This window comes from Lissotriton helveticus, chromosome 1_1 (assembly GCF_964261635.1).
Source record: "Lissotriton helveticus chromosome 1_1, aLisHel1.1, whole genome shotgun sequence".
Taxonomy (NCBI): domain Eukaryota; kingdom Metazoa; phylum Chordata; class Amphibia; order Caudata; family Salamandridae; genus Lissotriton; species Lissotriton helveticus.
In genome coordinates this window covers 630,168,590-630,178,694 of record NC_136057.1, presented here as the reverse complement: position 1 = coordinate 630,178,694, position 10,105 = coordinate 630,168,590, and the positions used below count along the sequence as shown (strand labels likewise).

The window sequence follows — 10,105 nt, the reverse complement described above, 5'->3', positions numbered from 1 at the left end:
GAGTAAGCAAGATGAGCTGGTGCCTACAAAATTATAAACGCAAGCGACAGAGAAAATCTCAATTCTAATGAAAATCATTTCTGAAAAGAATCCGTAAAAACAATTAAAGGGAAAGGGGAATCTTCGTGCTGCTTCCCCACGCATGAGAAATGTCTCAATCATTAAAATAGGAAGAAGGTATTTTTGAAAATTGAGATAGAACACCGGGCTGGTCGTATTAAAGAAGCTAGTTTGGGCAAAACATTTAGCTGCAGTGTATAGTTCTGCTGTGAATTAGAAATCAAAAGTGTTGAACTAAGAGAAACCTGCACTAAAAAAATAATAATCCAACAGCACCATACTGGATAGGTGAAGTCTCAAGTCCCAGAGACAGCAATACAATCTGGTAAATATGCTGGGTCCTGAAACGGTGCATTGCGGTCACCCATTTACAAATAAGCATTGGCAATTTCAATAGGTCTGGCTTTTAAATTGAAGCTCCTCCTCAGTCAATAATGGGCTTATATTTGTAGTCTGCTACTCACCTTAGCACTCGTCCGTCCATTTACACACTCTGAGTCATTTTCATCCATTTACACAACCCCAGTAAACTCACAGAGAAACAACAGCATGTGCAAGGTAAAAGACAAGTAGAAAAATAAAACATATGCTGCCCCCTAAGCAGACAGGGACATGCTTGCAATAACAAATAACATTAAACATAAGCAGCAGATGGATGTCTTGCATTGGTGTTGTACATGGTGTTTAGTTGTTTTTACATTTGGCATAGCCACCACATTTAGAACTAATGCGCTAGCCATCCTGTATTAGTAAAACAGCGAAGGTGTGGACAATACTATTCCTTGATAGTGGTCTGGTCTAGTGGCTTTGGCCTCACAAGATGTGGTGTACTGCAGATTAAATGAACAGTAGACAAGCCACATGAAGCACTGTCTGGGGAGCTGCAGTGTGCTCTAAAAATAATGAAAATTAAAAATGGGGGAACGATGTTTCACTTGTCTTGCCACTATAGTGGCCTTTGTTTCCATAATGACTTCGCTGAGGCCAGTAGTTCATCTGATTGATTGGTTTTAAATGTGATCCTCCTGAAATTGTCCGTGTATATCGACTCGGGGGTCCTCTGCTGGCTGATCTAGAGGTGATCAAATTATTCTTGTTGAGATTTCCTGTGGCAAAAGGTCACTTTGATCTTGGGTTCCTACCTGGAAGCCTGTGATCTTGCTGAAGATAAGGATACAAAGGTGTAGTCTTTTAGCGTGCTTAAGGCTGCACTGTGAAATGTTGCCGTCGGGGGCTGATCTCCAGGGAAGCGCCAATTTAGTGCCACAAAGCTTAGGTGTTCCAGATCCTTGACAAAGTTCCTGGCGAGAACTGTTTGTTGCTTCTTGGTACTCAGCTCCTGACACGGGATATTCCAGGCAATGTATTGTTCCTCGAGTAGCTCGTCCCTCGTCTGTGGCCTCATTATGTGCATGTTGAAGTCTCCTGTCAGCAGTAGATTTGAAGTTGGTTCTTCCGAGAGGAGTCTAATAATTTCTGCCTCCACCATTTTAACTCCTTTAATTTTGTTGAGAGGATGTAAAACACAAATTACAATTTACTACTTGTGTAACGATATATCTGTAAGAGACATTAGTTAGTGACAGATTCCTTACCCTAGAATATCCGCAGGCATCAGACTGGATCCGGAAAGTTTTGCTAGCAGTACCCCTGTGCGTCAGTAGGTGGCGTCCTGCGGATCCACATCCGTCGCTGGCGTCGTAAGCGCCGAGATGACGTCACGGAGACTAATTTAGGCTCCACCAATGTGCGCTGACGTCAGTTCTGTACACGACTTTCCATGCCAGGAACGCAGAGCCATGCAAGAAACTGACCACTGGTGCCAAGAAACCAGGGCCCTGAAAAGGGGATGACCATAACCCTAGTAAACAGTTCGCAGAACGGGGAGGATGGGAGGTGCGTTCAGGAATCTATCACTAACTAATGTCTCTTACAGATATATTGTTACACAAGTAGTAACTTGTGCATCTGATAGAGACACATTAGTGATAGATTCCTCACCTTAGAATACATACCCCAGCAATACCAACCCCTGCGGTGGGTCTGCGAACAGTATTACACCAGAAAGTCATGGAAAACGGAACGGCCAAAGAAGCCATCTCTCCGGACCTGACTGTCAAGGCAGTAATGCTTGGTAAACGTGTGCAGCGAGGCCCACATGGCTGCCTGACAAATGTCCTGCAAGGGAACGCCGCGTCCCAGGGGGCAGTAGTGGCCGCAGTTGCCCTGGTCGAATAGGCACGCAGCCCCACAGGAGGCTCCTTCTTAGCCAAGAGTAACAGGCCTTAATGCAAAGAACGACCCACTGAGAGATGTCGCACTTGTGCACGACCTGACATTTTTTGGCGCCCACATAGCCTACAAAGAGCTGGTCATCCACCCGGAACTGTTGTGTGCGGTAGAAGGACAGCGCACCTTTTGGGTCCAGACAGTGGAGCCTCTCTAGAAGGATGTGGAGGCGGAAAGAAGGTGGGCAAAGTGATGGTCTGCCCGATGTGGAAGGGAGTGACAACCTTTGGCAAGAAAGAAGGACGGGTCCTGAAGAACCACCTTGTCCGAGATTTATAAGAAAGAGCCTGGAGCTCACTCACTCTTCTGGCATAGGTGATAGCAACCAGGAAAGCAGTCTTTAAGGTGAGAAGACGCAAAGGACAGTTATGAAGGGGCTCGAAAGGAGCGCACATCAGAAACGTCAAGAAAAGGTTCAAGTCCCAAGTCCCATTGAGGCATTATGAACGGCACGGGAGGAAACTTGTGCGTAATGCCTTTCAGGAAACGGTTAACAACCAGGGACTCAAAAAGAGAAGGCTGATCAGGAAGCCGAAGGAAGGCGGAGATGGCAGAAAGATAACCCTTGATGGTGCCCAGAGCAGAGCCCTGCTGGGCCAAAGAAAGAAGGAATAGAAGGACTTCAGAAAGAGGGGCAGAAAGGAGATCTGAAGACTTTGCTGTGCACCATGCCACAAACTTGTTACACCTGCAGGCGTATACCGTTTTAGTGGAGGGACACCTGGCTGCCAGAATGACATCACAGACTTCGGGAGGGAGATCGAAAGCAGTCAACTGTCACCACTCAATCTCCACGCATGGAGGTGGAGGCTAGACATGTTCGGGTGGAGGACTGTCCCCTGCTGCTGCGACAGAAGATCCTCCCGAAGAGGCAGACGGATCGGGTGATCGATCGCCATGCTGAGTAGCTCGGGACACCAGTACCTTCGTGCCCAATCCAGAGCCACAAGGATGATCTGGGCCCGGTCGCACCGAATCTGCTTCAGCACTCTGGGCAGAAGTGGTATAGGCGGAAAGGCGTACAACAGACCGCAGCTCCACTCGTGACGAAAAGCGTCACCGAGAGAGTGCCGCCTTGGAAATTTCAATGCGCAGAACTGATAACATTGTGCGTTCTCTTTGGTGGCGAATAGATCTAACCAAGGCTCTCCCCACTGCTGAAAGAGACCTTGTGCCACGTCCGAGTTCAGACGCCAATCGTGATCCATCAAGCAACGGCAGCTGAGTTAGTTCGCCATGGTGTTCGGAGAACCTGCCAGGTCTTGAACCACCAAGCTAATGCCTTGATGTACCAGCCATGTCTAGAGGCACCCCATCCTGTTTGTCGCAATACCACATGGCAGTGGTGTTGTCCGTGAACACCTGCACCACACTTCCCCGGACAGAGGGAAGGAATACTTTCAGTGCAAGACAGATCGCCCAAAGCTCTAAAAGGTTGATATGGAGTCGGGACTCCGCTGGAGACCAGAGGCCTCTGATCTCCGCCAATCCCAAGTGGCCACCCCATCTCAGGAGGGACGCGTCCATCACCACTGTGTGCTCCGGTTGGGGAAGGGAGAGGGATCTGCCATAGACTCAATTGCGATTCGTGAGCCACCATTGCAATTGTCTTGCAGTGCCCTCCAAGATCTGGACATGATCGGACAGGTTGCCCTAATACTGTGCCCACTGCAAATTCAGGTCCCACTGCAGAGCTCGCATATGCCACCTGGCATGTGGTTCTATTAGGATGCAGGAGGCCATCAGTCCCAGGAGCCGAAGAGTCATCCTGACTGAAACACGGGATAGAGCTTGAAAGATCGGAATCATAGCCTAAACATCCTGGACTCGCTGCTCGAGAGGATAAACCCGAAACCGCGCCGTATTCAGAACCGCTCCGATGAAGAGGAGCTTCCGAGAGGGACTCAGGTGCGACTTCTGCACGTTGATGAGAACCCCAGCAAATGCAGGAGGTCGGGCGTAGTCTGAAGGTGGGTGACGACTGCCTGGGGCGAGCCCGCCTTCAACAACCAGTCGTCGAGATAGGAGAATACTGACACCCCTGACCTGCGCAGATGAGCTGCGACCACCGCCATCACTTTCGTGAACACCCGAGGGGCACTGGTCAAAGGGGAGCACGGTAAACTGAAAGTGCTCATGGCCTACCGTGAACCACAGGTAACGCCGGTGGGCCGGCAGGACGGGGATTTGAAAATATGCGTCCTGCAAGTCCAACGCTATCATCCATTTTCCAGGGTCGAGGGCAGCCAGGACCTGAGCCAGAGTCAGCATCTTGAATTTCTCCTTCCAGAGGAAGCAATTGACATTCCGAAGATCCAAGATGGGGCGCAGGCCCCCCTTGTCTTTCTTGGGGACCAGAAAATAGTGGGAATAACAACCACTCCCTACTTCCGACCGAGGAACGCACTCGATGGCCCCCTTGGCCAAGTGGGCCGTGACTTCCTGCTGGAAAAGCACCAAGTGATCCCCCGACAAGCGGTGGCATGGCTGGAGGGAAGGCAATAACCCCGCGGATGATCTGCAACACCCACTTGTCCGATGTAATATCGCGCCAGTAGGGGAGGTGGAGGCGGATCCTGATACCCACTGGCGTGGGGAGCTCCACAAAGCTCAGATTAGAACGGTTTGGAGGGAGAAGCAGCGGGGCGGAAGTGGACTGACCCCCACACGGATTCCCAGACCAACCCCTGTGGAAGCCACGTCTGCGCTGAGGCTGGTTCTGAGCAGGCTTGCTGAAGGAACGTGTCTGGGCACCCCTGTTGTGTCCGCGAAAGGAATGAAAACCAGGAGTGGCCGGGCTCCTTGTAGCCAGACCCAAGGTCTTGGCCGTGGCCCGCGAGTCCTTAAAGCGAGTCCTTAAAGTGCACTGTCGGCCTTATCGCCAAACAGGCAAATGCCATTAAAGGGGATGTCCATGAGCGAACTCTGGACATCGGACGAGAACCCAGTAGAACACAATGCAGCGTCACAGTCGTAGAAATCGCCCTGCCCAACGAGTCAGCGGTGTCCAACCCACACCGAATGGCAAACTTAGCCGCATCCTTACCCTCAGCAACCGCTTGGGAAATAACAGCCTGAACATCCTCAGGACACTGAGGCAAAACCCGAGCCACGGTATCCCACACCGCATGGGAAAAGCGTCCCAATAGGCAGGCGGTGTTCACCGATCCTAGCCCCAAGCTGGCCGAGGAGAACAACCGCTTACCGAACTGTTCCAGCGGAGCCGTGGGAAAAGCACTCTGCGACATCGAGGTTTGGATAACCAGACTCTCAGGCGTCAGATGGGTGGTGAGAAAGGCACGGTCACCAGGCACTGGGCGGTGACGCCTGGCGACATTCTTATCTACATGGGCCCCTGTGGCCGGCCGCAACCAAGTACCCAACAGTACAGCAGTGAGGGCGTCATTGAAGGGAAGCAGCGGCTCCGATGAGGTAGATGCCGTCTGGAGCACCTCGGTGAGGAGATTAGTCTTGAGGGCCACTGTAGGAAGGTCCAGGTTGAGGACCTCAGCAACCCGACGGAGCACCATTGTGTAGGAAGCGCACTCCTCCATCGTGGGCAGAGGAGTGGCAAACGCCGGGTCAGAAGAGACATCAAGGTCACCTGCGTCCTCCAGATCGTCCACCCAGTCCTGCTCGGAGTCACACTGACGGGCAAAAGGGTCCTCGGACCCCTCCCAATCATCCTCTACCTCCTTTGCCGGAGGAGCCGGCCGCGGAGTCGGGACGAACGGCGTCGGAAACGACGCCGTTCACGGGCCAGCGCGGTCTCCCAATGCAGATCCCAGGCAGGAATTAAATGGTCCTGGAACTGAGGGCAAGGGCGAAATGAACGGCACCCACTGCGGCACTGAGGGCGGTGCTGGGGCCGGAGCCGGCAGTGCCAGACCGTGTGGCTCTGGTTCCGAAGCCAAGAAAAACCAAAGGTGATGATGGACGGAGCGTTGACAATACAAACACTCACCCCCAGTTAACTGATCTGGGTTTAATCCATCACCGTTCTTTAGCTCACTCCGCCACCCCAGTTCAGACATGGCCATTTGCAAATCAGTCTGACCCTGTGCCTCATGGAAACAGTCCAGCCCGAACCCCTTTTGTACCCAGAGCCAACGGCATAGGATCCTGTTGCGCCAAGGCTGGATCAGCCGGCGGGTCAACAGGATCCGAAGGCGCACCAGCAGGAGCCCGAGGCCTAAAAAGGCAGTCCATGGTGGCAAGAAACTCTTGAACCTGTTCAGGAGTCGCAGATAGACCCAGGAAAGGTGGGTAGACCGCGGGACTCCCAGGCTCTAAAGGAGCCGCAGGGACAGAACCCCTGTCCCCCTCGTCCGCATCTGAGGACCGACAGGGGGGATGTCGGAGAGCGAACATGCTTCTTCAACTTCTTTTTATGTCGGAGCTTACCGGAATCCGAGGGCGAAGACTTGGAGCCCGAGGAGTGACGACTGCGGCTGGGCGAGCGGTCCCGGGAACGGTCCGTGGACTCGGAGCGGCGTCGGGACGAGTGCCGGACCTCCAGTAGCTTCCTGCGCCGCTCCCTCAAGGCCTTCGGGGCTATAGCCCGAAAGTCCCGGCAGGCCTGGGAGTCGTGGTCCATCTCCAGCCAATAGAGGCAAACATCATGGGGGTCCGCCACCGACGTACTGCAACGGCAGGCCCCACAGGACTTAAAGCCAGGCATCCCTACGTGCATCAGGAGAAAAAAGGGGAGACAAAAGTCTCAAAAGAGTAATCAAAAAGGTATGTACTCTATCCGGATATGAACTAGCTGGCGCTGAAAAAGATAGAACTGACGTCAGCGCGCATGGGTGGTGCCTAAGTAGTCTCAGTGACGTCATCTCGGCGCTTACGACGCCAGCAACGGACGCGGAGGCGCAGGATGCCACCTACTGAAGCGTAGGGGTACTGCTCGCAAAACTTTCCGGATCCAGTCTGACGCCTGGAGATATTCGAAGGTAAGGAATCTATCACTAACGTGTCTTTCAGACTAGGTGTTTAGGAGTAGTATTTGTTGTATAGTGTTTCCATCCCGTATACTCCGAGTGCTTTAATTGCATTGGTGGAAGATATGAAGGTGTCAACATCTTTAGTCGCGGTTATTGTTTTTATTAATGAATACATTGTTAGACCACCCTTTATATGTCCAAATTTGGAGCCTTTTACTGCTGGAGTACGATGGGTTTTGAAGCCAAATAAATGGTAGGGTGCTTCTAGCCATGTTTCCTGTAACAGGATGAGATCAAATCCTTGAAAGTAATCTAGAAGGTATTCGTCCGATGTTTTGTTGCCCAGACCGTTTATATTCCAGGAGCAAATTTGTAGGTGACGATCGCTTGATGGTGTTTGTTTTATCCTAAGTCAAGTACTCTCCTCTTGTTGGTTTATCGTCCTCACTAGCCAGGACCAATCATCCAACCTGGTTACTCAGTGTTGATCATTTCTTTCTGATGATCGTGCGTCCATACTGCGCGCACCTTTAAGCACTAATTGTGGCTGCAGGCCCGCAAAGGAGTTAGCTGCAGTTGCTTGCTCTCTTTTGTTTGGAACCAGTGGATCTGGGTAGCCAGGCCTTAGATAGAGAAGTATTTTTATCCCCCATGCTTTTAGTTGGGGTTCTTCATCCAGGATCCTCCTCATTATATCTTCAGAGGACCAGGTTGTCTTTGTTTTCTCTCTGTCGGAAATTTCTTTGATGTTTTTAAATGCTATTCTTTCCAGATCATGCGTTCTTATATCTGCCAAGTTTCTAATTGCTTGGATTAAGTGTTCCCTCTGTTAAGGACATTCTCAAAACCTCTAGATTTATATTCAGGGATAAACAGAATTGAGTTGTTTTTGAGTTGTGGTTTGCTGGCGGTTGGCAGTTTTGCCTGGATAGCTAATTCCTCTTCGGGTTGAGAGTTGGAAAGATCCACTCGGAAGCTGCAGTCTTCCCTGGTGGTAATAGTTGGTATCCTTGAGGTGGCTGCCTCTCCAGGTTTTCTCTTGATAGAGTGCGCTGGAGCTCTCTTGCATTTGTGCTTTCTAGCTTCAACTGATGTATTTATAGATGGCTCTGTTAGCTCATCCGCTGTCTTAACCGGTTTACTATCTAAATCCCCTAATATTGGAGTGGTCAAAGGGCTTAGTTTGTTGTCTCTTTCCATTTTCCCATGAATGGTTACCTCTGCAGCTCTTTTTTTGGGTGGAAAATGCTGAAGCTCTAGTGCTTGCGTTCTTTGTGCTTCCATCTGATGTTTTTATAGATGCTCTGTTGGTTCGTCCGCTATTGTATCCACTTTGTTTTCTGAGTCCCCTAGTTTTGAAGTGGGCAAGTGGCTCAATTTATTGTTTTCCTCTTGGAACAATAGTTCCGTTGTTTTTCTTGCAGCTTGTCCTTTTCTCCCAGGTCTTACGCTACCTGTATGGAAGTAATCCAATATGTTCTTTTTTTTCTTTCTTCCCTTCATCCTTTGCTTGCGGAAATGTGTTGGTTCTTTTTTCCCCCCAGCATGGGGCTTTTCTGAAGCATCTGGTTCAATCTTTATTTGTGAGGGTTCCTCCAGGTGGTTGGCATGGCTATGTTCTGGGCCCCTTCTTCTGTTCTCTAGTTTGTTGTGGCAGCCAGGATCCTCGCTTTGTTGATTGGCGGTTACTGTGGCAGTGCTGAACAGTCTGACGATTGGGTCCTTGGCGGATCGTGTTTTGTTGTAAGAATCCCTTGGAGTACCCTTTACCCCTTCTATGTTGGCTGTGTCCTCCTGACAGCAGTTGGTCCCATTAAGGGGCCATTTGTTTGGACCTCCTGAGGTAATGTGCTGGGGCTTTTTGACGTTTTCCTGATATTTGCCAGGTTATCACCCATTTCCTCTGGGAGGGTGGAGAGTTTATCGACAATAGCAAAGCAGGTGCAGTTTTTGGGAGAAGTTGGGTGTCTGCCTGGGCCCTTTTGATCAAGTTGTTCATGTCTGCTAGTCTGCTGTCAATATTTGAGATATGGATGGCCACTGAATTAAGGATCGATAATTGAATATCCATCTTGTCAGAATGATACTGCATTGACTTGATGGAGAGCGGCATGGCGTCCAGTAAAGATTCCCAGAGCTTGTCTGAGTCTAGTTGATTAAATCCTTGTGTGTCAGTTTGCTGGGCAGGGATGGGATTTGCCTACCAGGCGGCAGAAGAATGGAAAAGCTCTTGCTGATCTTGGTTGTAAGTTATTTGGGCTAATTTGCCAGATATTGCGCTTTGTAGGTCCTCTGAGGTTCCCAATTCCCTGTCCCTAGTTTTTTGGTTTGAGCTACTAAAAGATTTGGTAGGATGTGTGTTAGACAGGAGGGGAAATTCATTGCAGGAACAGTTAGTTGCGGCCGAGTTATCCAGTTTTGGTGCTCTGTTATCATTTCTCCTTAGGCTCTTTGCCCCACTGTGGCTGATCTCGGTGTGCCGTACTTCCCTACCTGACTCTGGGCTGGTATAGTTTAAGTCCTTCTGTCCCAGAGGTTTTTGCAACTGTGGCACCAGAGCATCAGTACGCTTGTCTTCCTCAATGTACATGACTTCATTGTGTGTTGGCATGGGACCATATACCAAGCTTTCAGGGTTCTCTAAGAGTGCCTCGTTGTGGGTTGGGGGTGAAGGGGTTGGACTGGAGGCAGTTGTTGGCACTTTTCCAGTATTTTGAGAATTGACCTATAAATGAAATTTGTTTTCCCAGAAAAGATTTCGATAATTAATTTAAGTGGTATACCTGTGCCATGCTCAATCCTAGTAGAAA

The 10,105-nt window shown here is 50.2% G+C and overlaps 1 protein-coding gene across 2 annotated transcripts in view; it reads right to left on the bottom strand.

Moving 5' to 3' along the window:
* Nucleotides 1-10,105, bottom strand: part of PROSER2 (proline and serine rich 2) — a 235,289-nt gene that overhangs the window by 166,573 nt on the left and 58,611 nt on the right. The window lies entirely within an intron of this gene.